The sequence below is a fragment of the Rattus rattus genome, chromosome 16, assembly GCF_011064425.1.
Source record: "Rattus rattus isolate New Zealand chromosome 16, Rrattus_CSIRO_v1, whole genome shotgun sequence".
NCBI classification, from domain to species: Eukaryota; Metazoa; Chordata; class Mammalia; order Rodentia; family Muridae; genus Rattus; species Rattus rattus.
This window is the reverse complement of record NC_046169.1, coordinates 2,741,517-2,764,856: the sequence shown is the minus strand read 5'-3', so window position 1 is coordinate 2,764,856 and position 23,340 is coordinate 2,741,517. Positions and strand designations below refer to the sequence as shown.

At 38.4% G+C, this 23,340-nt stretch overlaps 1 pseudogene; it reads left to right on the top strand.

Moving 5' to 3' along the window:
- The window catches only part of LOC116885188, an 89,955-nt pseudogene that overhangs the window by 3,422 nt on the left and 63,193 nt on the right, over positions 1–23,340 (top strand).

Here is a 23,340-nt window from a genome sequence, read left to right as displayed (position 1 = left end):
TATGATGGGAACACTTTGGCCAATAATTCAATTAGATACAACTCATCTTCATACTGAAAGTTGCTTTTGGTGACAAGAGGAACTTTTCTGTATCATGTTATAGAAGAATTTCATTTGAAACACCTTTATATAAGTATATGTTATAGGAAGCTTCTACTGTATTAGGTTGTCTTATGACCTTTCAAATGTTCCTTAGGCCTAGCCATTCCTCCTTATATTTCTTTCTTCATCCCCTCATTCCTCTCCTGTCACTGTTTGATCCTCCCATTCTAGTCTCCCTTCATCCTTCCATAATAATCTATTCTATGTCCTCTTCCTAAGGAGATCCATCCCTCCTTCAATCTAATCACTTACTCTCTTCCTAATTCCTGTGATTACCTTGATTGTAGCTTGCTGATGGATGAGTTAAGAGACAACATCCACTTGTAAGAAAACACATACCAAATTTGACTTTCTGGGACTGAGTTACCTCACCTGGGATGATGTTTCTCTAGTTCAATCCATTTACATGAAAACTTCATAATTTCATTTTTAGTGGATAAGGAATATTTTATTGTATAAATGTACCAGATATTTTTTAGCCATCTCTATATGCTAGGTTTTTCCAAGTTCTGTCTATTTTGACTAGAGCAGCAATGAATGTCTTTAAGCAGCTGTCTCTTTTGTAGGATGAAGCTCATTTTGAGTATATGTCCAAAGGTGGTATTGCTAGATCTTGAAGTACATCCCCAGCGTTCTGAATATCTTGCCACACTGAAGACCAGCAATGAATGAGCTTTCTCCTTATTCCACATTTTTGTCAGCATGTGTTGTCATTGTTTTGTTGATATGGTTATTCTGAATGATATAAGATGAAATCTCAAAGTAGTTTTGATTTACATTTCCCTAATGACTAAGGATGTTGAACATTTATTTGTTTCTCTTCCATTTGAGTTTCCTTTTCTTCACAATTTTTTGTTGGGTATGTACTCCATTACTTAATTGGGTTATTTGTTTTTTGAAGCCCAATTTTGTTGTTGTTATGGGGTTTTTTGTTTTGTTTAATTTTAGTATTTTATGTATTTTAGATAGTAACCTATCAGATATGTGCTTGGTTAAAAAAAAAAAACCTGTCCCATTCTGTAGGCTGTCAATTTGTCCAATTATAGTGTCCAACTGACATGCAGATGCTTCTTAGGTTAATGAGGTCTCATTTATTAATTGTTGATCTTTAGTGCCTGTGCTATCAGTGTTCTGGTCAAAAAATATTTTTCTCATACTTATGAGTCCCTGACTATTCCCTACTTTTTCTTCTGTCAGGTTCAGTGTATATGCTTTCATGTTGAGGTTTTCAGTCTACTTTGACTTACATTTTGTGGATGATACCTATGGATTTAATTCCATTTTTCTGCATGCAGCCATGTAATCTGAACAACACTATTTGTTGAAGGTGCTGCATTTTATCCAGTGTGTATTTCTGGCTTCGTTTTCAAAAAGTCTCAATAGGTGTATGGATTTGTGTGGGGTTCTTCAAGTCTATAAGATTGATCTCTGTGTGTGTTTTCTGCCAATAGCATCCTGTTTTCATTACTGTATCTCTGTAGTACAGCTTGAAATCAGTGATAGTGATAACTCCAATAGATGTCTAATTGTTCAGAGTTGTTTTAGCAATAGTGTGTTTTTTGTTTCCACATGAAGCTGAAAATTATCCTTTGAATTTCTGTGAAGAACTATGTTATAATTTTAATAAATCTGAAGATTGCTTTTGATAGAATGACCTCTTTTATTACATTAGTTATTCCAATCCATGAGCATGGGAGATGAGTTGATCTCCTGATATCTTCTTCAACTTATTTCTTCAAAGTTTTAAAGTTATTTCAATGTCTTAATATCATAAAAGAATTTGATTTGCTTGATTAGATATACCTCAAGATATTTTCATTCCGCATATATTGATTGGTTTGAATCTATTGAGTGAAACTTGGATATTTTAGATAAAATCAACTTATATTTTGATAGTGTATCCCTCTTAAATTTTTTAAACACATTTTAATTAAAATATAATTACATTGATTCTTGAACGTGATTCACAAAGAATTGGTTGAGAATTTTTGCCCATAGGTTAATGAATCAAATAATTTGACTTATCAGGCTATCCAACACCAGGTTGTGTATATTGTTGTGCACAGGTATGATGTAAGACAAACTTTAGCTAATCCAAGACCTGTGCCTACATCTACAAGGATGTAGACATATAGTCCAATGAAATCTATTTGTAGTCTACAATTAAATTGTTTATGAGATCATGTTACAGGTAACACTCAATGTCTTAATCTAGTTTTAAGTGCTGGATAAACGTGGCAGTCTCTAATGGCTGTTTACAAGTCTGCCAAGTTACCTGCAGGTTCCTGTTATAAAACCACTAGAAAAAAGTATATAGTCGATATGTACCAATATTTGATGTAACCTTAGGACTTCTTCATTACTAATTATTCTAACATTCTCTGGTTTCTTTTTTTTTTTTTTATTAACTTGAGTATTTCTTATTTACATTACGAGTGTTATTCTCTTTCCCGGTTTCCGGGCAAACATCCCCTTCCTTCCCCCCCCTTCCTTATGGGTGTTCCCTCCCAACCCTCCCCCTTGCTGCCCTCTCCCCAACAGTCTAGTTCACTAGGGGTTCAATCTTAGCAGGACCCAGGGCTTCCCCTTCCACTGGTGCTCTTACTAGGATATTCATTGCAACCTACTGAGGTCAGAGTCCAGGGTCAGTCCATGTATAGTCTTTGGGTAGTGGCTTAGTCCCTGGAAGCTCTGGTTGGTTGGCATTGCTGTACATATGGGGTCACGAGCTCCTTCAAGCTCTTCCAGTTCTTTCTCTGATTCCTTCAACAGGGGTCCCGTTCTCAGTTCAGTGGTTTCCTGCTGGCATACGCCTCTGTATTTGCTGTATTCTGTCTGTGTCTCTCATGAGCGATCTGCACTCACATTTTGATCATCCGTCTTGAGTTTCATTTGTTCTAGGCATCTAGGGTAACTCAAGCATTTGGGCTAATAGCCACTTATCAATGAGTACATACCATGTATGTCTTTCTGTGATTGGGTTAGCTCACTCAGGATGATATTTTTCAGTTCCAACCATTTGCCTACGAATTTCATAAAGTCATTGTTTTTGATAGCTGAGTAATATTCCATTGTGTAGATGTACCACATTTTCTGTATCCATTCCTCTGTTGAAGGGCATCTGGGTTCTTTCCAGCTTCTGGCTATTATAAATAAGGCAGCGATGAACATAGTGGAGCACGTGTCTTTTTTATATGTTGGGGCATCTTTTGGGTATATGCCCAGGAGAGGTATAGCTGGATCCTCAGGCAGTTCAATGTCCAATTTTCTGAGGAACCTCAGACTGATTTTCAGAATGGTTTGTAGCAGTCTGCAACCCACCAACAATGGAGGAGTGTTCCCTTTCTCATCCTCGCCAGCATTTGCTGTCACCTGAGTTTTTGATCTTAGCCATTCTCACTGGTGTGAGGTGAAATCTCAGGGTTGTTTTGATTTGCATTTTCCTTATGACTAACGATGTTGAACATTTCTTTAGGTGTTTCTCAGCCATTCGGCATTCCTCAGCTGTGAATTCTCTGTTTAGCTCTGAACCCCATTTTTTAATAGGGTTATTTGTCTCCTTGCTGTCTAACTTCTTCAGTTCTTTGTATATTTTGGATATAAGCCCTCTATCTGTTGTAGGATTGGTAAAGATCTTTTCCCAATCTGTTGGTTGCCGTTTTGTCCTAACCACAGTGTCCTTTGCCTTACAGAAGCTTTGCAGTTTTATGAGATCCCATTTGTCGATTCTTGATCTTAGAAACATAAGCCATTGGTGTTTTGTTCAGGAAATTTTTCCAGTGCCCATGTGTTCCAGATGCTTCTAGTTTTTCTTCTATTAGTTTGAGTGTGTCTGGTTTGATGTGGAGGTCCTTGATCCACTTTTGGACTTAAGCTTTGTACAGGGTGATAAGCATGGATCGATCTGCATTCTTCTACATGTTGACCTCCAGTTGAACCAGCACCATTTGCTGAAAATGCCATCTTTTTTGCATTGGATGGTTTTGGCTCCTTTGTCAAAAATCAAGTGACCATAGGTGTGTGGATTCATTTCTGGGTCTTCAATTCTGTTCCATTGGTCTATCTGTCTGTCTCTGTACCAATACCTTGCAGTTTTTATCACTATTGCTCTGTAATACTGCTTGAGTTCAGGGATAGTGATTCCCCCTGAAGTCCTTTTATTGTTGAGGATAGTTTTAGCTATCCTGGGTTTTTTGTTATTCCAGATGAATTTGCAAATTGTTCTGTCTAACTCTTTGAAGAATTGGATTGGTATTTTGATGGGGATTGCATTGAATCTGTAAATCGCTTTTTTGGTAAAATGGCCATTTTACTATATTAATCCTGCCAATCCATGAGCATGGGAGATCTTTCCACCTTCTGAGGTCTTCTTCAATTTCTTTCTTCAGTGTCTTGAAGTTCTTATTGTACAGATCTTTTACTTGCTTGGTTAAAGTCACACCGAGGTATTTTATATTATTTGGGTCTATTATGAAGGGTGTCGTTTCCCTAATTTCTTTCTCGGTTTGTTTCTCTTTTGTGTAGAGGAAGGCTACTGATTTATTTGAGTTAATTTTATACCCAGCCACTTTGCTGAAGTTGTCTATCAACTTTAGTAGTTCTCTGGTGGAACTTTTGGGATCACTTAAATATACTATCACATCATCTGCAAATAGTGATATTTTGACTTCTTCTTTCCGATCTGTATCCCTGATCTCCTTTTGTTGTCTGATTGCTCTGGCTAGAACTTCAAGAACTATATTGAATAAGTAGGGAGAGAGTGGGCCCTTGTCTAGTCCCTGATTTTAGTGGGATTGTTTCTAGTCTCTCTCCATTTAGTTTAATGTTAGCAACTGGTTTGCTGTATATGGCTTTTACTATGTTTAGGTATGGGCCTTGTGTTCCTATTCTTTTTCCAGGACTTTTTATCATGAAGGGGTGTTGAATTTTGTCAAATGCTTTCAGCATCTAATGAAATGATCATGTGGTTTTTGTTCTTTCAGTTTGTTTATATAATGGATCACGTTGATGGTTTTCCGTATATTAAACCATCCCTGCATGCCTGGGATGAAGCCTACTTGATCATGGTGGATGATTGTTTTGATGTGCTCTTGGATTCAGTTTGCCAGAATTTTGTTGAGTATTTTTGCGTCAATGTTCATAAGGGAAATTGGTCTGAAGTTCTCTTTCTTTGTTGGGTCTTTGTGTGGTTTAGGTATAAGAGTAATTGTGGCTTCATAAAAGGAATTCGGTAGTGCTCCATCTGTTTCAATTTTGTGGAATAGTTTGGATAATATTGGTATGAGGTCTTCTATGAAGGTCTGATAGAATTCTGCACTAAACCCATCTGGACCTGGGCTCTTTTTGGTTGGGAGACCTTTAATGACTGCTTCTATTTCCTTAGGAGTTATGGGGTTGTTTAACTGGTTTATCTGTTCCTGATTTAACTTCGGTACCTGGTATCTGTCTAGGAAATTGTCCATTTCCTGTAGATTTTCAAGTTTTGTTGAATATAGGCTTTTAAAGATCTAATGATTTTTTGAATTTCCTCTGAATCTGTAGTTATGTCTCCCTTTTCATTTCTGATTTTGTTAATTTGGACACACTCTCTGTGTCCTCTCGTTAGTCTGGCTAGGGGTTTATCTATCTTGTTGATTTTCTCAAAGAACCAACTTTTGGTTCTGTTGATTCTTCTATGGTCCTTTTTGTTTCTACTTGGTTGATTTCAGCTCTGAGTTTGATTATTTCCTGCCTTCTACTCCTCCTGGGTGTATTTGCTTCTTTTTGTTCTAGAGCTTTTAGGTGTGCTGTCAAGCTGCTGACATATGCTCTTTCCTGTTTTCTTTCTGCAGGCACTCAAGCGCTATGAGTTTTCCTCTTAGCACAGCTTTCATTGTGTCCCATAAGTTTGGGTATGTTGTACCTTCATTTTTCATTAAATTCTAAAAGTTTTAATTTCTTTCTTTATTTCTTCCTTGACCAGGTTATCATTGAGTAGAGCATTATTCAGTTTCCACGTATATGTGGGCATTCTTCCCTTATTGTTATTGAAGACCAGCTTTAGGCCGTGGTGGTCCGATAGCACGCATGGGATTATTTCTATCTTTCTGTATCTGTTGAGGCCTGTTTTTTGACCAATTATATGGTCAATTTTGGAGAAAGTACCATGAGGAGCTGAGAAGAAGGTATATCCTTTTGCTTTAGGGTAGAAACGTTCTATAAATATCCGTTAAGTCCATTTGGCTCATGACTTCTCTTAGTCTGTCTCGTCTCTGTTTAATTTCTGTTTCCATGATCTGTCCATTGATGAGAGTGGGGTGTTGAAATCTCCTACTATTATTGTGTGAGGTGCAATGTGTGTTTTTGAGCTTTAGTAAGGTTTCTTTTTTTCGTATGTAGGTGCCCTTGTATTTGGGGCATAGATATTTAGGATTGAGAGTTCATCTTGGTGGATTTTTCCTTTGATGAATATAAAGTGTCCTTCCTTATCTTTTTGATGACTTTTTAGTTGGAAATTGATTTTTATTTGATATTAGAATGGCTACTCCAGCTTGCTTCTTCAGACCATTTGCTTGGAAAGTTGTTTCCCAGCCTTTCACTCTGAGGTAGTGTCTGTCTTTGTCTCTGAGGTGTGTTTCCTGTAGGCAGCAGAATGCAGGGTCCTCGTTCTTATCCAGTTTGTTAATCTATGTCTTTTTATTGGGGAGTTGAGGCCATTGATGTTGAGAGATATTAAGGAATAGTGATTGTTGCTTCCTGTTATATTCATATTTGGATGTGAGGTTGTGTTTGTGTGCTTTTCTTCTCTTTGTTTTTTGTTGCCAAGACGCATTAGTTTCTTGCCTCTTCTTGGGTATAGCTTGCCTCCTTATGTTGGGCTTTACCATTTATTATCCTTTGTAGTGCTGGATTTGTAGAAAGATATTGTGTAAATTTGGTTTTGTCATGGAATATCTTGGTTTCTCCATCTATGTTAATTGAGAGTTTTGCAGGATACAGTAGCCTGGGCTGGCATTTGTGTTCTCTTAGGGTCTGTATGACATCAGTCCAGGATCTTCTGGCCTTCATAGTTTCTGGCGAGAAGTCTGGTGTGATTCTGATAGGTCTGCCTTTATATGTTACTTGACCTTTTTCCCTTACTGCTTTTAATATTCTTTCTTTATTTTGAGCGTTTAGTGTTTTGACTATTATGTGACGGGAGGTGTTTCTTTTCTGGTCCAATCTATTTGGAGTTCTGTAGGCTTCTTGTATGCCTATGGGTATCCCTTTTTTTAGGTTAGGGAAGTTTGCTTCTATGATTTTGTTGAAGATATTTACTGGTCCTTTGAGCTGGGAGTCTTCACTCTCTTCTATACCTATTATCCTTAGGTTTGATCTTCTCATTGAGTCCTGGATTTCCTGTATGTTTTGGACCAGTAGCTTTTTCCGCTTTACATTATCTTTGACAGTTGAGTCAATGATTTCTATGGAATCTTCTGCTCCTGAGATTCTCTCTTCCATCTCTTGTATTCTGTTGGTGAAGTTTGTATCTACAGCTCCTTGTCTCTTCTTTTGGTTTTCTATATCCAGGGTTATTTCCATGTGTTCTTTCTTGATTGCTTCTATTTCCATTTTTAATTCCTTCAACTGTTTGTTTGTGTTTTCCTGGAATTCTTTCAGAGATTTTTGCGATTCCTCTCTGTAGGCTTCTACTTGTTCTCTAAGGGAGTTCTTCACGTCTTTCTTGAAGTCCTCCAGCATCATGATCAAATCTGATTTTGAAACTAGATCTTGCTTTTCTGGTGTGTTTGGATATTCCATGTTTGTTTTGGTGGGAGAATTGGGCTCCGATGATGCCATGTAGTCTTGGTTTCTGTTGCTTGTGTTCCTGCGCTTGCCTCTCGCCATCAGATTATCTCTAGTGTTACTTTGTTCTGCTAATTCTGACAGTGGCTAGACTGTCCTATAAGCCTGTGTGTCAGGAGTGCTGTAGACCTGTTTTACTGTTTTCTTTCAGCCAGTTATGGGGACAGAGTGTTCTGCTTTTGTGTGTGTAGTTTTGTCCCTCTACAGGTCTTCAGCTGTTCCTGTGGGCCTGTGTCTTGAGTTCACCAGGCAGGTCACTTGCAGCAGAAAAGTTGGTCTTACCTGTGGTCCCGAGGCTCAAGTTCGTTTCAGGGGTGCTGCCCAGGCTCTCTGAGGTGGCAGCAACCGGGAAGATCTGCGCCGCCTCTTCCGGGAGCCTCCGTGCACCAGGGTTCCAGATGGCCTCTGGAATCAGCAATGTGTGTAGAGAGCAGTCTCTTCTGGTTTCGCAGGCGTGTCTGCCTCTCTGAAGGTTTAGCTCTCCTTCCCACGGGATTTGGGTGCAGAGAACTGTTTATCCGGTCTGTTTCCTTCAGGTTCCGGCGGTGTCTCAGGCAGGGCTCCTGCCTCACCTGGGCCCTCTCCCACGGGAGCCCAGAGGCCTTATACAGTTTCCTCTTGGGCCAGGGATGTGGGCAGGGGTGGGCAGTGTTGGTGGTCTCTTCTGCTCTGCAGCCTCAGGAGTGCCCACCTGACCAGGCGGTCCATTCTCTGGTTTCTTAACTTGCCAGTCTGGATTCCTTTTAATACTTATTCTCATAGAGTGGTCCTCATTTAAATAGGCTCTCCATTTGACCTCATTTTTTAGTGGTAAGTGTGAACTTTAAAGTTTACCAAGTGTGTGATCTATCATCTTTGATGATTCATTCTGAATTTGTCCCCTTACAAGTTTTAATATTCTAATCTTAACTGAACATGATGTTAATTTGTTCACTATTTCACTATTTTTATAGGGTTTTTTTCTGTATTATTTGTGTGGGTGTCTTCCTGGGCTACATAAATTTTAAAGAACTCGCTAAGTTTTGAGATTTCCACCTCTGCCTTTCTTGACAAATATCTTTGTCATTTTATTAAGGTGGTAGTTTTTCATTATGTTGGAATGATATATCATTGCAAATGCACTATGAACCAGAGAAAATGTAGATTTTTTTCCTTTTGCCTTCCTTAGCTGTTTGTCTTATAGCCAAGAGTGCTGATGTTACTTCGGCGTTTGTGCTGATTTGGTGGTTCCTTCGTCAGTAATGGCCATTCCATACCCTAGATTAAAGGATAAAGCTTTCCATTTAGTTTTGGTTCCATTGGTGGTTGATGAGCCATAATTAAACCATGAATTAGCCAAATGCTGCGACCATTCCATTGGTCCCAATAATCCAATAGGTGTCTCTTTTAAAGAAGGGGTGAGTGGTTTACAGATGGAGATTTTAGGCAACTGAACTATTTCCTCAATGTGAGAAAGCACAAAAGGTCACAAAGGAATTCATATCAGTACCATTTCCAATGAAAGACTTTTCTTTACAGATCTAAGCCTGCAAAGCACACTTCCTTCCAGCAGATCCAATCCATCACTGGAATGGATGGCCTTATAACCATAGAGGGGTTAGCAATGGCTGAGTGTAGGGCCCAGAATACCTCAAAAATGATCAGATTACATTCTCAAGAGAGAGTACTTACTCTCTGCAAAAGGGAAATGTTTGCAATAGAACCCAAAGGGCAAATGTTGGTGGACTCCCTTTTGTTTTACAAAGAGTCCCCATTTCCCTTACTCACCAATAAATATGTTATCCACAATTTAGGTATCATTCTGGTTCAATATCTGTCAGGATTGCATGTTCAGATATGAGCTTACTAACTGTCTTAAAAGCTTCTCTTTGTTCTTGTCCCCATAGGAAATTAAATGCCTTTCTAGTAACATTATTGAAGGGTTTGATAATAATCTGTAAATATGGTATTTGATTCCTCCAGCATGCAAACATAACAATTAGGTGTGCAACTGAATTTTTCCCTGGGACTAGGGGATAGTTAAAATATTTAAAATCTTGTCCAAGTCCATAACACACCTAAAAACTTTGTTGAGGTTTCTGGCCTTTTCACCTTGTCTTTACCTTGTTCAGGCATCATGTACCAAAATATCAGTTACTGTCTCCATATAATTATGAACAGGGTCCTTAATTGTATACTACAATCAAAATATCATGTACATAGCTTAAAAGTATGCAATCTGATTTAGGTAGCTTTTCCCGTGATCATCTTAGTGTCACATGAACAATAATTGGGGCTATTCTTATAGCCTTGAGGCATTCCTTTGAATCTGCACTGTTCATTGTTCCAGGTTAAATTAGTAAGGTCTCAGGAACAAACATGGATTGGTATGCTAAATAAAATGTCTGATAAGTCTATGGTGCAAACAAAATTTTGGTTGTAAGTCCCAAATTTTATGAATGTATCTTCTGCATCAGGTAAATTTCCCAGCAATTGTGGAGAAAGCTGATCAATGTTCCTAAGAGTCTAATGTTCACCTCTATTGACTTAGTTCCTTCTTTAATAGTCAAAGAGGACTATTGATGTAAAAGGATTGTGAGGGTTTGATAATCCTTTCCTTCAATAACTTACTTACCATGTTAGTGACAGTTTCATCACTTCCCTTGATAGGTAATGCTTGCTTTTATTAAAAAAAATTGTACTTGAGTGATATTGCATTCCAAGGGTATAATGTTTTTAATGTAAGACCATTCAAAAATAATTTGGGTATGATACAATTAGGTGATAGTATAAATATTGTGGGGGATATTTAGAGATCAATTGTAGAATAATTATTATATACTTACTATTCCTGCTGTAAATGATTTTTCTGCTACTCCTTCAATGTTTATATAATTCGGGAGGTTAGTCAGGGTGAGTAGCAGTTGCAAATTGTCACCTGACTTCCTGTATTTATCATCCACTTTATCTGTTGGATCTTTTCCCTGATTTTTGCTGAGATCTGTATGAAGTGTCTAGGGTTCTTTTCTAATTTTGGAGTTGTCAATACAATACAATACATTCTTTGGTCTGCCTAGCAATCTCTTCTCGAATACTCCCCCTGGGACTGTCTTCTTGGCATCTGGTCTAATCTTCCAAATGGTCTTATATTCCAGATTTTCAAAAAGTATGGAGGGTTGGGTCTGGGATAAGAAACTCTTGTCTCACCTTTCCTAAAATGGTCACGTTTTAGGTGAGTTTTTCAAAGGTGCTAGTTTGATTTAATTGTGTACATTAGACTGGAGGGATTCTAGCTTATCTCTCTCTGGTTTTTTAGTCTGATTGAGGAAATTAATAGCTTCTCCACAATAGTTTGTCCACACACACACACACACAGAAACACAGACACACACACACACACACACACAGAAACACAGACATACACATACACACACAGAAACACAGACACACACACACTAAGAGAGAGAGAAACACAGACACACACACACAGAGACACAGACACACACACACACAGAAACACAGACACACACGCACACACAGAAACACAGACACACACACACACACAAACACAGACACACACACAAACACAGACACACACACAAACACACACACACTCAGACACACACACACAGAGAGAAACACAGAAACACAGACACACACAGAGAAACACAGAAACACAGACACACACACAGAGAAACACAGACACACACATACACACAGACACACACAGACACACACACACACACAGGCCAGTTAATGACAAATCTCTTGACTAGCTCAGAGGCTGGGCAGTTCCAATTCTTCCAGCTGCTAGCAAACACTCCCTTCTGGTATTTCTGAGGTAACATCGTTTTAAGTCTAAACCGTTCATCTCTGATACCCAAAACACAACTGTGTGGAGGTGGCCACTATTGCCACTTTCCTTGATTCTCACATATCTGAGCTCCTTTAAGTCTAGCCTTTCTTCTTCCTGGTCATGGTGATCTCTGCCTTCTTTCTTCTCTCAACCAGTTGTAGCCCCAGCAAAACGCTAGGTCCCACCTCAGTCTACCCGCCCAGCCACTGGCTGTACAGAATTTCTTTAAGGCCAAACAAATCCAGATTAAGGTGGAAACTCTCAGCTTTTGGAGGTGAATTGAATTGAGACAGCATCAAAACTAATTCCTAACACGATAAGGGTGTTTTCCAGAGGGAACCAAGAGAGTGGGTTTAGGCCAACAGGCAGGCAGCCTACCTGGTCTTCTGGCAGGGGTGGGATGGGCAGTGGGTATCTGCCTCAGGGAATAGAATGAGAGTGTCTGTGGGCAGGTCCTCTACCTTGTCATCTGTGGCCTATTTGGGTGTATGTGTATTTTATAGAAGGAACTGAGAAAGTAGGGAAGGTCACACAGCAGGTGACCTACGTCTCTTCTGTTAGTATAGTCTTTCATACTAGGATTCGATGATTTTTTTAAAAAATTTACAGTTTTTTGTTATACCTCTCTTATCATTTCTAATTTTGTTAATTTGGATACTGTCTCTGTGCCTTCTGGGTAGTCCGGTTAAGGCTTTGTCTAACTTGTTGGTTTTCTCAAAGAACATCTCCTGGTTTTGTCTATCCTTTGTATAGATCTTTTTGTTTCTCCCCAGTTGATTTCTGCCCTGAGTTTGATTATTTCCTGCTGTCTACTCCTCTTGGGTGTATTTGCTTCCTTTTGTTCTAGAGGATTCAGGAGTGAGGTCAAGCTGCTAGTGTAGCTATCTCCAGTTTCTTTTTGGAGGCACTCAGAGCTATGAGTTTTCCTCTTAGTACTGCTTTTATTGTGTCCCATAAGTTTGGATATGTTTTACCTTCATTATAATTAAATTCTAAAAAGTCTTCAATTTCTTATTGTGACTTATTCCTTGACCAAGTTATCATTGAGTAGAGCATTGTTCAGTTAGTGTGGGTATGTGTGTTCTGCCATTTTTTTTTGTTACTGCAAACTAGCCTCAGTAACAGTGATTACATGAGTGCATGGGATTATTTCTATCATCTTGTATCTGTTGACCAAGTAGATAGACAGTTTTGGAGAAGGTACCATGAGGTGCTGAGAAGGAAGTAAATTCTTTTGTTTGGGATGAAATATTCTATAGATATCTGTTAAATCGATTTGGTTCACAACTTCTGTTCATTTCCCTGTGTGTCTGTTAAGTTTCTGTTTCCTTGTTCTGTCCATTCATTATAGTGGAGTGCTGATGTCTCCCATTATTTTTGTGGGAGGTAAAATGTGTGCTTGGCACTTTAGATATACAGAATTGAGAGTTCATCTTGGTGGATTTTTCTCTTGAAAAATATGAAGTGTCCTTCCTTAGCTTTTTTGATAGCTTTTGGTTGAAAGTCTATTTTTTTTTCAATATTAGAATGGCTACACCAGCTTGTTTCTTGAAATCATTTGCTGGAACCTTTTTCCCAATCTTTTCTATGAGGAATTGTATGTTGTCACTGAGGTATGTTTCCTGTATGCAGCAAAATGCTGGATCCTGTTTACATATCCAGACTGTTAGTCTATGTTTTATTATTGGGGAATTGAGTCCATTGATGTTGAGAGATTTTACGGAACAATGATGGTTGTTTCCTATTATTTTTGTTGTTAGATATAGGATTATGTTTGTGTGGTTATCTTCTTTTTGTTAGTTGAAAGATCACTTTCTTGCTTTTTCTAGGGTGTAGTTATTCTCCTTTTGTTGGAGATTTCCAACTATCATCCATTGTAGGACATTGATTTTGTTTATATTTTGGAATACCTTGGTTTCTCCATCTATGGTAATTGAGAGTTCTGCTGGGTATAGTAGCCTAGGATGGCTTTTTGATTCTGTTAGGTTCCGTATGACAACTGCCCAGGATCTTCCTGCTTTCGTAGTCTCTGTTGAGAAGGGTGGTGTAATTCTGATAGGTCTGCCCTTATATGTTACTTGACCTTTTTCTTTTACTGCTTTTAATATTCTTTCTTTGTTTAGTGAGTTTTTTGTTTTAACTATTTTCTGTTGAAAGAAATTTGTTTTCTGGCCCAATCTTTTTGGAGTTCTGTAGGCTTCTTGTATACTTATGAGCATTTCTTACTTTAGATTAAAGAACTATTCTTTTATAATTTTGCTGAAGATATTCATTGGCCCTTTAAGTTGGGATTCTTCACCCCTTTCTATACCTATTATCCTTAGTTTGATCTTCTAATTAGGTCCTAAATTTCCTGGATGTTTTTGGGTTAGGGTCTTTTTGCATTTTGCATTTTCTTTGAGTGTTGGGTCAATGTTTTCTATGGTATCTTCTACCCTTAAGATTCTCTCTTCTATCTCGTATTCTGTTGATCATGCTTGAGTCTATGAAACCTGATAACTTTCCTAGAATTTCTATCTCTAGGGTTGTCTTGTTTTTTTATTTCTTTATTGTTTCTATTTCCATTTTTAGATCCTGAATGATTTGTTCAATTCCTTCACTTGTTTGGTTGTATTTTCCTGTAATTCTTTTTAATTGCATTTTTTGTTTACATTTTAAAATGTAACCTATTTCCTGGTTTCCCCTCCAAAAACCCACTATACCACCCCCCCTGATATTCTATGAGGGAGATTTCACACCCACCCACCCTCTACCTCCCAACTCCCACCCTGACTTTCTGCTACACTGGGATGTCAAGACTTGCCAAGACCCACTGATGCCCCAAAAGTTCATCCCCTGCTACATATGGGAATGAGGCAACAGGTCAATCCCTGTGCTCTCTTGGGATGGTGGTTTAGTCCCTGGTAGCTCTGGGGAGTCTGGTTGGTTGATATTGTGTTCATCTGATGGGGTTGCAAATCCATTTAGTTCTTTCTCTAACTCCTCCATTGTGGACCCTGTTCTCAGTTCAATGGTTGGCTGTGAGCAACACCTGTGTATTTGTAAGTCTTTGGCAGAGCCTCTCAGGACACAGCTGTATAAGGCTCCTCTCATCATGCACTTCTTCACCTCTGGAATATTGTCTGGGTTTGGTTGCTGTATATGGGACACAACCCCACATGGGGCAGTCTCTGGAAGGCCTTTCAGTCTCTATACCACATTTTCTCTTCATATTTCCTCCTGAGAATAATTGTGTTCCCCTGTCTAAGAAGTTCTGAAACATACACACTTTGGTCTTCTTGACCTTGATGTGGTCTGTGAATCATTATCTTGGGCATTCCCAGCTTTTGGTCTAAAATCAGCTTATCAGTGAGTACATACCAGGGGTGTTTATTTGTGATTGAATTACAGTACTCAGGATGATATTTTTGAATTATATCCATTTGCTTAAGAATTTGATGAAGGCATTGCTTTTAATAGCTGAGTAGTATTCCAATGTGTAAATGAATCACACTTTCTGAATCGATTCCTCTGTTGAAGGGCATCTGGCTTCTTTCCAGCTTCTGGCTATTATAAATAAGGCTTCTATGAACATAGTGGAGCATGTGTACTTGTTATATATTGGAACATCATTTAGGTATATGCCCAGGAGTGGTATATAGGGTCCTCAGGTAGTACTATGGCCAATTCTCTGAGGAACAACCAGACTGATCTCCAGAGTGGTTGAACCAGTTTGCAATCCCACCAAGAATGGAGGAGTGTTCCTCTATTTCCACATCCTGGCCAGCATATGCTGTCACGTGAGTTTTTAAACATAGGTCTTCTGGATCTTGTGAGGTGGAATCCCAGAGTTGTTTTAATTTGAATTTCCCTGATAACTAATGATGTTGAACATTTTCTTTAGGTGCTTCTGAGGCATTCAATATTCCTCAGTTGAGAATTCTTTGTTTAGTTCTGTACCCTGATATTTAATAGGGTTATTTGATTCTCTGGAGTCTAACTTCTTGAGTTCTTTGTATATATTGGATATTAGCCTTCTATCAGATGTAGGATTAGTAAAGATCTTTTCCGAATCTGTTGGTTGCTCTTTGTTCTAATGAGAGTTTCCTTTGCCTTATGGGAACTTTGCAATTTTATGAGGTCTCATTTGTCGAAACATGATCTTAGCACATAAGCCATTGGTCCTCTGTTCAGGAAATTTTCCACTGTGACTGTGTGTTCAAGGTTCTTTCGCACTTTGTCTTCTATTAGTTTGAGTGTATCTGGTTTTATGTGGAGGTGCTTGATCATCATGGACTTGAGCTTGGTACAAGGTGAAAAGAATAGATTAATTTGCATTCTTCTACATGATGACCTCCAGTTGAACCAGCACCAATTGTTGAAAATATTGTGTTTTTCCCACTGGATGATTTTAGCTCCTTTGTCAAAGATCAAGTGACCATAGGTGTGTGGGTTCTTTTCTGGTTCTTCAATTCTATTCCATTGATCTATATGCCTGTCTCTATACCACTACTATAAATATTGCTCTAAAATACAGTTGGACATTAAGGATGGTCATTCCCCCAGGAGTTCTTTTACTGATGAGGATAACTTTGGCTATTCTTGGATTTTTGTTTTTCCAAATGCGCTTTCTAACTCTGTGAAGGATGGACTTTGGATTTTGATGGGAATTGCATTGACTCTATAAATTGATTTCGGCAAAATGCTCATTTTTCCTATATTAATCCTGACAATCCATGAGGATGGGAGAGTTCTCCCTCCTGTGAAATCTTCAATTTCTTTCTTCAGAGACTCAAAGTTCTTTTAATACAGATCTTTCACTTGCTTGGTTGGAGTCATACCAAGGTATTTTATATTATCTGTGACTATTGTGAAGGGTGTCATCATTTCCCTAATATCTTTCTCAGCCTGTTTGTCCTTTGAGTAGAGGAAGGTTACTGATTTGTTTGAGTTAATTGTATATCCAGCCACTTTGCTGAAGTTGTACATCAGCTCTAGGAGTTCTCTGGTGGAATTTTGGAGGTCACGTAAGTATACTATCATATCATCTGTGAATAATGATATGCTGACTTTTTCTTTTCCTATTTGTATCCCTTTAACCCCTTTTTGTTGTCTAACTACTCTGGCTAGGACTTCAAGTACTATATTGAATAGGTAAGGAGAGAGTGGTAGCCTTGTCTAGTCCCTGATTTTAGTGGGATTACTTCAAGTTTCTCTCCATTTAGTTTGATGTTGACTACTGGTTTGCTGTACATTGCGTTTACTGTGTTTAGTTATGGGACTTGAATTCCTCACCTTGTCAAGACTTTTACCATGAAGGGGTGTTGAATTTTGTCAAAAGTGTTTGCAGCATCTAATGAGTTTACCATGTGAGTTTTTTCTTTGGGTTTGTTTATATAGAGGATTACATTGATAGATTTCTGTATATTGGATAATGCTGGCATCCCTGGAATGAAGCCTAGTATATCATGATGGATGATCATTTTAATGTGTTCTTCGATTCCATTTTCGAGAACCTTATTGAGTATTTTGACATCAATATTCACAAGTGAAAGTGGTCTGAAGTTCTCTTTCTTTGTTGGGTCTTTCTGTGGTTTAGGTATAAGCCTAATTGTGACTTTATAGAATGAATTTGGTAGTGTTCCTTCTGTTTTTCTTTTGAGGAATGGTTTGGAGAATATTGGTAATAGGTCTTCTATGAAAGTCTGATACAATTGAGTATTAAAGACATCTGGTCCTGAGATTTTTTTGGTTGGGAGAATTTTTTTTCTCCATCTTTATTGAATTGGGTATTTCTTATTGACATTTCAAACGTTTTTATCTTTCCCGGTTTCGAAGCCTACATCCCCCAATCCTTCCCCCTCCCCTTCTATGTGGGTGTTTTGCACCCCATCCTCCCCCCATTTCAGCTCCCCCCAACAATCCCGTTCATTCGGGGTTCGTACTGGCAGGACCAAGGGCTTCCCCTTCCACTGGTGCCCTTATTAGACTATTCATTGCTACCTATGCAGTTGGAGCCCAGGTTCAGTCCATGTATAGTCTTTGTGTAGTAGCTCAGTCCCTGGAAGCTCTGGTTGGTTGGCATTGTTGTTCATATGGGGTCTCAAGCCACTTCAAGCTCTTTCAGTCCTTTCTCTGATTCCTTCAACAGGGGTCCCGTTCTCAGTTTAGTGGTTTGCTGCTGTGATTTGCCTATGTATTTGCCATATTCTGGCCGTGTCTCTTAAGAGAGATCTACATCTGGTTATTGTCAGCCTGCCCTTCTTTGCTTCATACATCTTATCTAGTTTGGTGGCTGTACATTTATATGGGCCACATGTGGGGCAGGATCTGAATGGGCATTCCTTCAGCCTCTGTTCTATACTTTGCCTCCCTATCCCCTCCCAAGGGTATTCTTGTCCCCCTTTTAAAGAAGGAGTGAAGCATTCGCATTTTGGTCATCCTTCTTGAGTTTCATGTGTTCTGTGCATCTACGATAATTCGAGTATTTGGGATAATATCCACTTCTCAATGAGTGCATACCATGTGTGTTTTTCTGTGATTGGGTTACCTCACTCAGGATGATATTTTCCAGTTCCATCCATTTGCCTATGAATTTCATAAAGTCATTATTATTGATAGCGGAGTAATATTCCATTGTGTAGATGTACCATATTTTCTGTATCCATTCCTCTGTTGAAACGCATCTGGGTTCTTTCCAGCTTCTGGCTATTGTAAATAAGGCTGCTATGAACATAGTGGAGCATGTGTCTTTATTATATGTTGGGACATCTTTTGGGTATATGCCCAAGAGTAGTATAGCTCAGTCCTCAGGTAGTTCAATGTACAATTTTCTGAGGAACCTCCAGACTGATTTCCGGAGTGGTTGTACCAGTCTGCAATCCCACCAACAGTGGAAGAGTGTTTCTTTTTATCCACATCCTTGCCAACACCTGCAGTCACCAGAGTTTTTTATTTTAGCCATTTTGGCTGGTGTGAGGTTGAATCTCAAGGTTCTTCTGATTTGCATTTCCCTTATGACTAAAGATGTTGAACATTTCTTTAGGTGCTTCTCAGCCATTTGGCATTCCTCAGCTGAGAATTCTTTGTTTAGATATGAACCCCATTTTTAATGGGTTATTTGTCTCCCTGAAGTCTAACTTCATGAGTTCTTTGTATATTTTGGATATTTTTGATATAAGCCCTCTATCAGTTGTAGAATTGGCAAAGATCTTTATGGGTGGGAGACTTTTAAAGATTGCTTCTATTTCTTTAGGAGACATGGGACTGTGTAGATTGTTTATCTGATCCTGATTTATCTTTAATACCCAATATCTGTCTAGAAAATTGTCCATTTCATCCACATTTTCCAGTTTTGTTGATTATAGGCTTTTGTACTAGAATCTGATGATTTTGTTAATTCACACAGTTTTTTTATTATGTCTCTCTTATCATTTCTAATTTTGTTAATTGGATACTAATCTCTGTGACTTCTGGCTAGTCTTGCTGAGGGTTTGTCTATCTTGTTGGTTTTCTCAAAGAACCAGCTTCCGGTTTTTTCAATCCTCTGTATAGTTCTTTTTGTTTCTCCTTGGTTGATTTCTGCCTTGAGTTTGATTATTTCCTGCCCTCTACTCCTCGTGGGTATATTTGCTTCTTTTGGTTCTAGAGCTTTCAGGTATGAGGTCAAGCTGCTAGTGTATGCTCTCTCCAGTTTCTTTTTGGAGCCACTGAGAGCTATGAGTTTTCCTCTTAGCACTGCTTTCATTGTGTCCGATAAATTTTGGGTATGTTGTGCATTCATTACAATTAAATTCTAAAAAAGTTTTAATTTCTTTTTTATGTCCTCCAAGTTATCATTGAGTAGAGCATTGTTCAGCTTTCATGGGTCTGTGGGTCTGTTACTCTGTTATTAGTGAAGAACAGCCTTACTCCATGGTGATCTGATAGGATGCATGGGATTATGTATATCATCCTGTAATGTTGAGGCTTGTTTTGTGACCGAGGTCAATAAGGTCAATTTTGGAGAAGGTACCATGAATGCTGATAAGAAGGTGTATTATTTTGTTTTAGGATGAAATATTCTACGGATTTCTGTTAAATCCATTTGCTTCATAACATGTATTTGTTTCAAAATATCTCTGTTTAGGTTCTGTTTCAATGATCTGTCCATTACAGTGGATTGTTGAAGTCTCCTACTATTATTGTGTGACATGCATGGATGCTTTGAACTTTAGCAAAGTTTATTTTATGAATGTATTTGCCCTTGCATTTGTGGCATAGATGCTCAGTATTGAAAGTTCATCTTGGTAAACTTTTCTTTGAGGGATATGAACTGTCCTTTATGTTTTTTGATAAATTTTAGTTGAAAGTCAATTTTATTTTATATGAGAATGGCTACTCCAATTTGTTTCTTGGGAACATTTGCTTGGAAACTTTTTCCAAGCCTTTTAGTCTAAGAAAGTGTCTATCCTTGTCACTGAGGTGTATTTCCTGTGTGCAGTAAAATGCAGAGTCCTCTTTAACTACCCAGGCTGTTAGTCTTTGTCTTTTTATTGAGGAATTGAGTCCATTGATGTTGAGAGATATTAGGAACCAATGATTATTGTTTCCTACCATTTTGCTGTTAGAGGTAGAATTAAGTTTAGGATATCTTCTTTTTTGGGTTAGTTGATAGAAGATTACATTCTTGTTTTTTCTAGAATGTAGCTTCCCTCCTTGTGTTAAGGTTTTCCATTTATTATCCTTTGTAAGGCTGCATCTGTGGAAAGGTATTGGGTAAATTTGATTTTGTCATGGAATATCTTGGTTTCTCCATCTATGTTAATGGAGAGTTTTGCTGCATATAGTAGCTTGGGCTGGCATTTGGGTTCTCCTAGGTTCTGTATGACATCTGCCCAGGATCTTCCTGCTTTCACAGTCTCTGTTGAGAAGGCTGGTGTAATACTGATAGGTCTGCCTTTATATGTTATTAGACCTTTCTCTCTCACTGCTTTTAAGATTGTTTAGTGCATTCAGTGTTTTGATTATAATGTCATGGGAGGAATTTCTTTTCTGGTCCGATCTGTCTGGAGTTCTGTAGGCTTTTTGTATGATTACAGGCATCTCTTTCTTTAGATTAGGGAAGTTTTCTTCTGTAATTTTGTTGAAGATATTTACTGGCCCTTTGAGTTGGGAATCTTCACTTTCTTCTATATCTATTATCCTTAGGTTTGGTCTTCTCATTGTGTCCTGGATTTCCTGGATGTTTTGGGTTAGGTTTTTTTGTGTTTTGCATTTTGAGTGTTGTGTCAATATTTTCTATGGTATCTTATGCCCCTGAAATTCTCTCTTCTATCTCTTGTATTTGGTTGGTGATGCTTACATGTATGAATTCTGATCTCTTTCTTAAGTTGTCTATCTCCAGGGTTGTCTCCCTTTGTGATTTCTTTATTGTTTCTTTTTTCCATTTTTATTTCCTGGATGGTTTTGTTCAATTCCTTCACCTGTTTGGTTTGTTTTCCAGTAATGCTTTAAGGGATTTTTGTGTTTCCTTTTAAAGGGCTTCTACCAGTTTACCTGTGTTTTCCTATATTTATTTCATTGACTTATTTATGCCTTCCTAAAGTCACTTAACATCATCATAAGGTGTGATTTTAAAAGAGAATACTGGACTTTCCCTGGTGTGAGAACTGGCTTCTGAATTTGCCAAGTGGCCTTGGTGTGTGCTGCTGATTTTCTTCCACTTCGCCTCTCATCATCTGTTTATCTCTGGGGTTAGCTGATCTTGCTGTCTCTGACAGTGGTTTGACCCTCCTGTAAGCTTGTGTGTCAGAACTCCTGGGACACCAGCTCTCAAGGTGGGATCTGGTATTGATGCAGAAACAGGCAGGTAGATCAGTGGAATAGAATTGAAGAACCAGAAATAAACCACATACCTATGGTTACTTGATCTTTGACAAAGGAGCAAAACCATTCAATGGAAAAACACAGCATTTACAACATATAGTGCTGGTTCAACTGCAAGTCAGCATGTAAAAGAATGCAAATTTATCCATTCTTTTCACTTTGTACAAAGCTAAAGTCCTTGATGATCAAGCATGTCCACATAAAACCAGATACACTCAAACTAATAGAATAAAAATATGTAAAGAGCCTTTAAGACACAGGCACAGGGAAAAATTTCAGGAACAGAACACCAATGGCTTATGTTCCAAGATCAAGAATCAACAAATGGGACATCAGAAAATTGAAAAGTTTCTGTAAGGCAAAGGAAGCTCTCATTGGGACAAAAGAGCAACCAACAGATTGGAACAGATATTTACCAATCCTACATCTAATAGAATGCTAATATCCTATGTATACAAAGAACTCAAGAAGTTAGACTCCAGAGAATCAAATAACACTATTAAATAACAGGGTACGGGGCTAAACAAAGAATTCTCAAATGAGGAATATCAAATGCCTGAGAAGAACCTAAAAATGTTCAACATCATTAGTCATCAGGGAAATGCAAATCAAAACAACTCTGAGATTCCACCTCACACCAGGCAGAATATCTAAGATTGAAAAGTCAGGTGACACCATACACTGGCATGGATGTGAAGAAAATGAAACACTCCATTGGTCCTGCCTCTATTGTTGCTGGAACTGAAAGCTGGCACAAACACTCAGGGTGGATCTCAGAAAATTGGACATAATACTACCTGATGACCCAGTTAGACCACTCCTGGACATGTACCAAAAAAATTGCTCTAATATATAACAAGTTCACATGCTTCACTATGTTCATAGCAGCCTTATTTGTAATAGCCAGAAGCTGGAAAGAACCCAGATGTCATTCAACAGAGGAATGAATAAAAAAGTGGTACATTCACACAATGGTGTACTACTCACCTATTAAAAACAATGACTTAGGGATTGGGAATTTAGCACAGTGACAGAGTGCTTGCCACACAAGATCAAGGCCCTAGTTTTGGTCCTCAGCTCTAGACAAAAAACACTGACTTCATGAAATTCATAGGCAAATGGATGGAACTAGAAAATATTATCCTTAATGAGGTAACCAAAACACAAAAAAACACACATGATATGAAACTCACTGATAAGCAAATGTTAGCCCTAAAGCTGGGAATGCCCAAGATACAATTCATAGACCACATGAAGCTCAAGAAGAAGGAAAACCAAAGTGTAGATGCTTCACACCTACTTAGAAAGGGGAACAAAAATACTCACAGGAGGATATATGGAGACATAGAGACAGAGTGTGGAGCAGAGACTGAAGAAAAAGGCCAACCAGAGACTGTACCATCAAGGTATCCATGCCATATACAGCCACCAAACCCAGACAATGTACTGAATAAGGAGCTGTCTCTTGAGTGGCTTTGACAGAGTCTGACAATACACTGGTAGATGCTCATACCCAACCATTGAACTGAGAACATTGTCCACAGTGGAAGAGTAAAAAAAAAAAAAGGAATGAAGCAGCAGAGGAGGTTTGCAATCCCTAAGAACAACAATATTAACCAACCCGACCACCACACCAAGAGCTCCCAGGAAGTAAACCACCATTCCAAGGGTACATGAGGATGGATATGGTTCCAGCCACATATATAGCAGCCACATATGTGGCATTTTCAGGC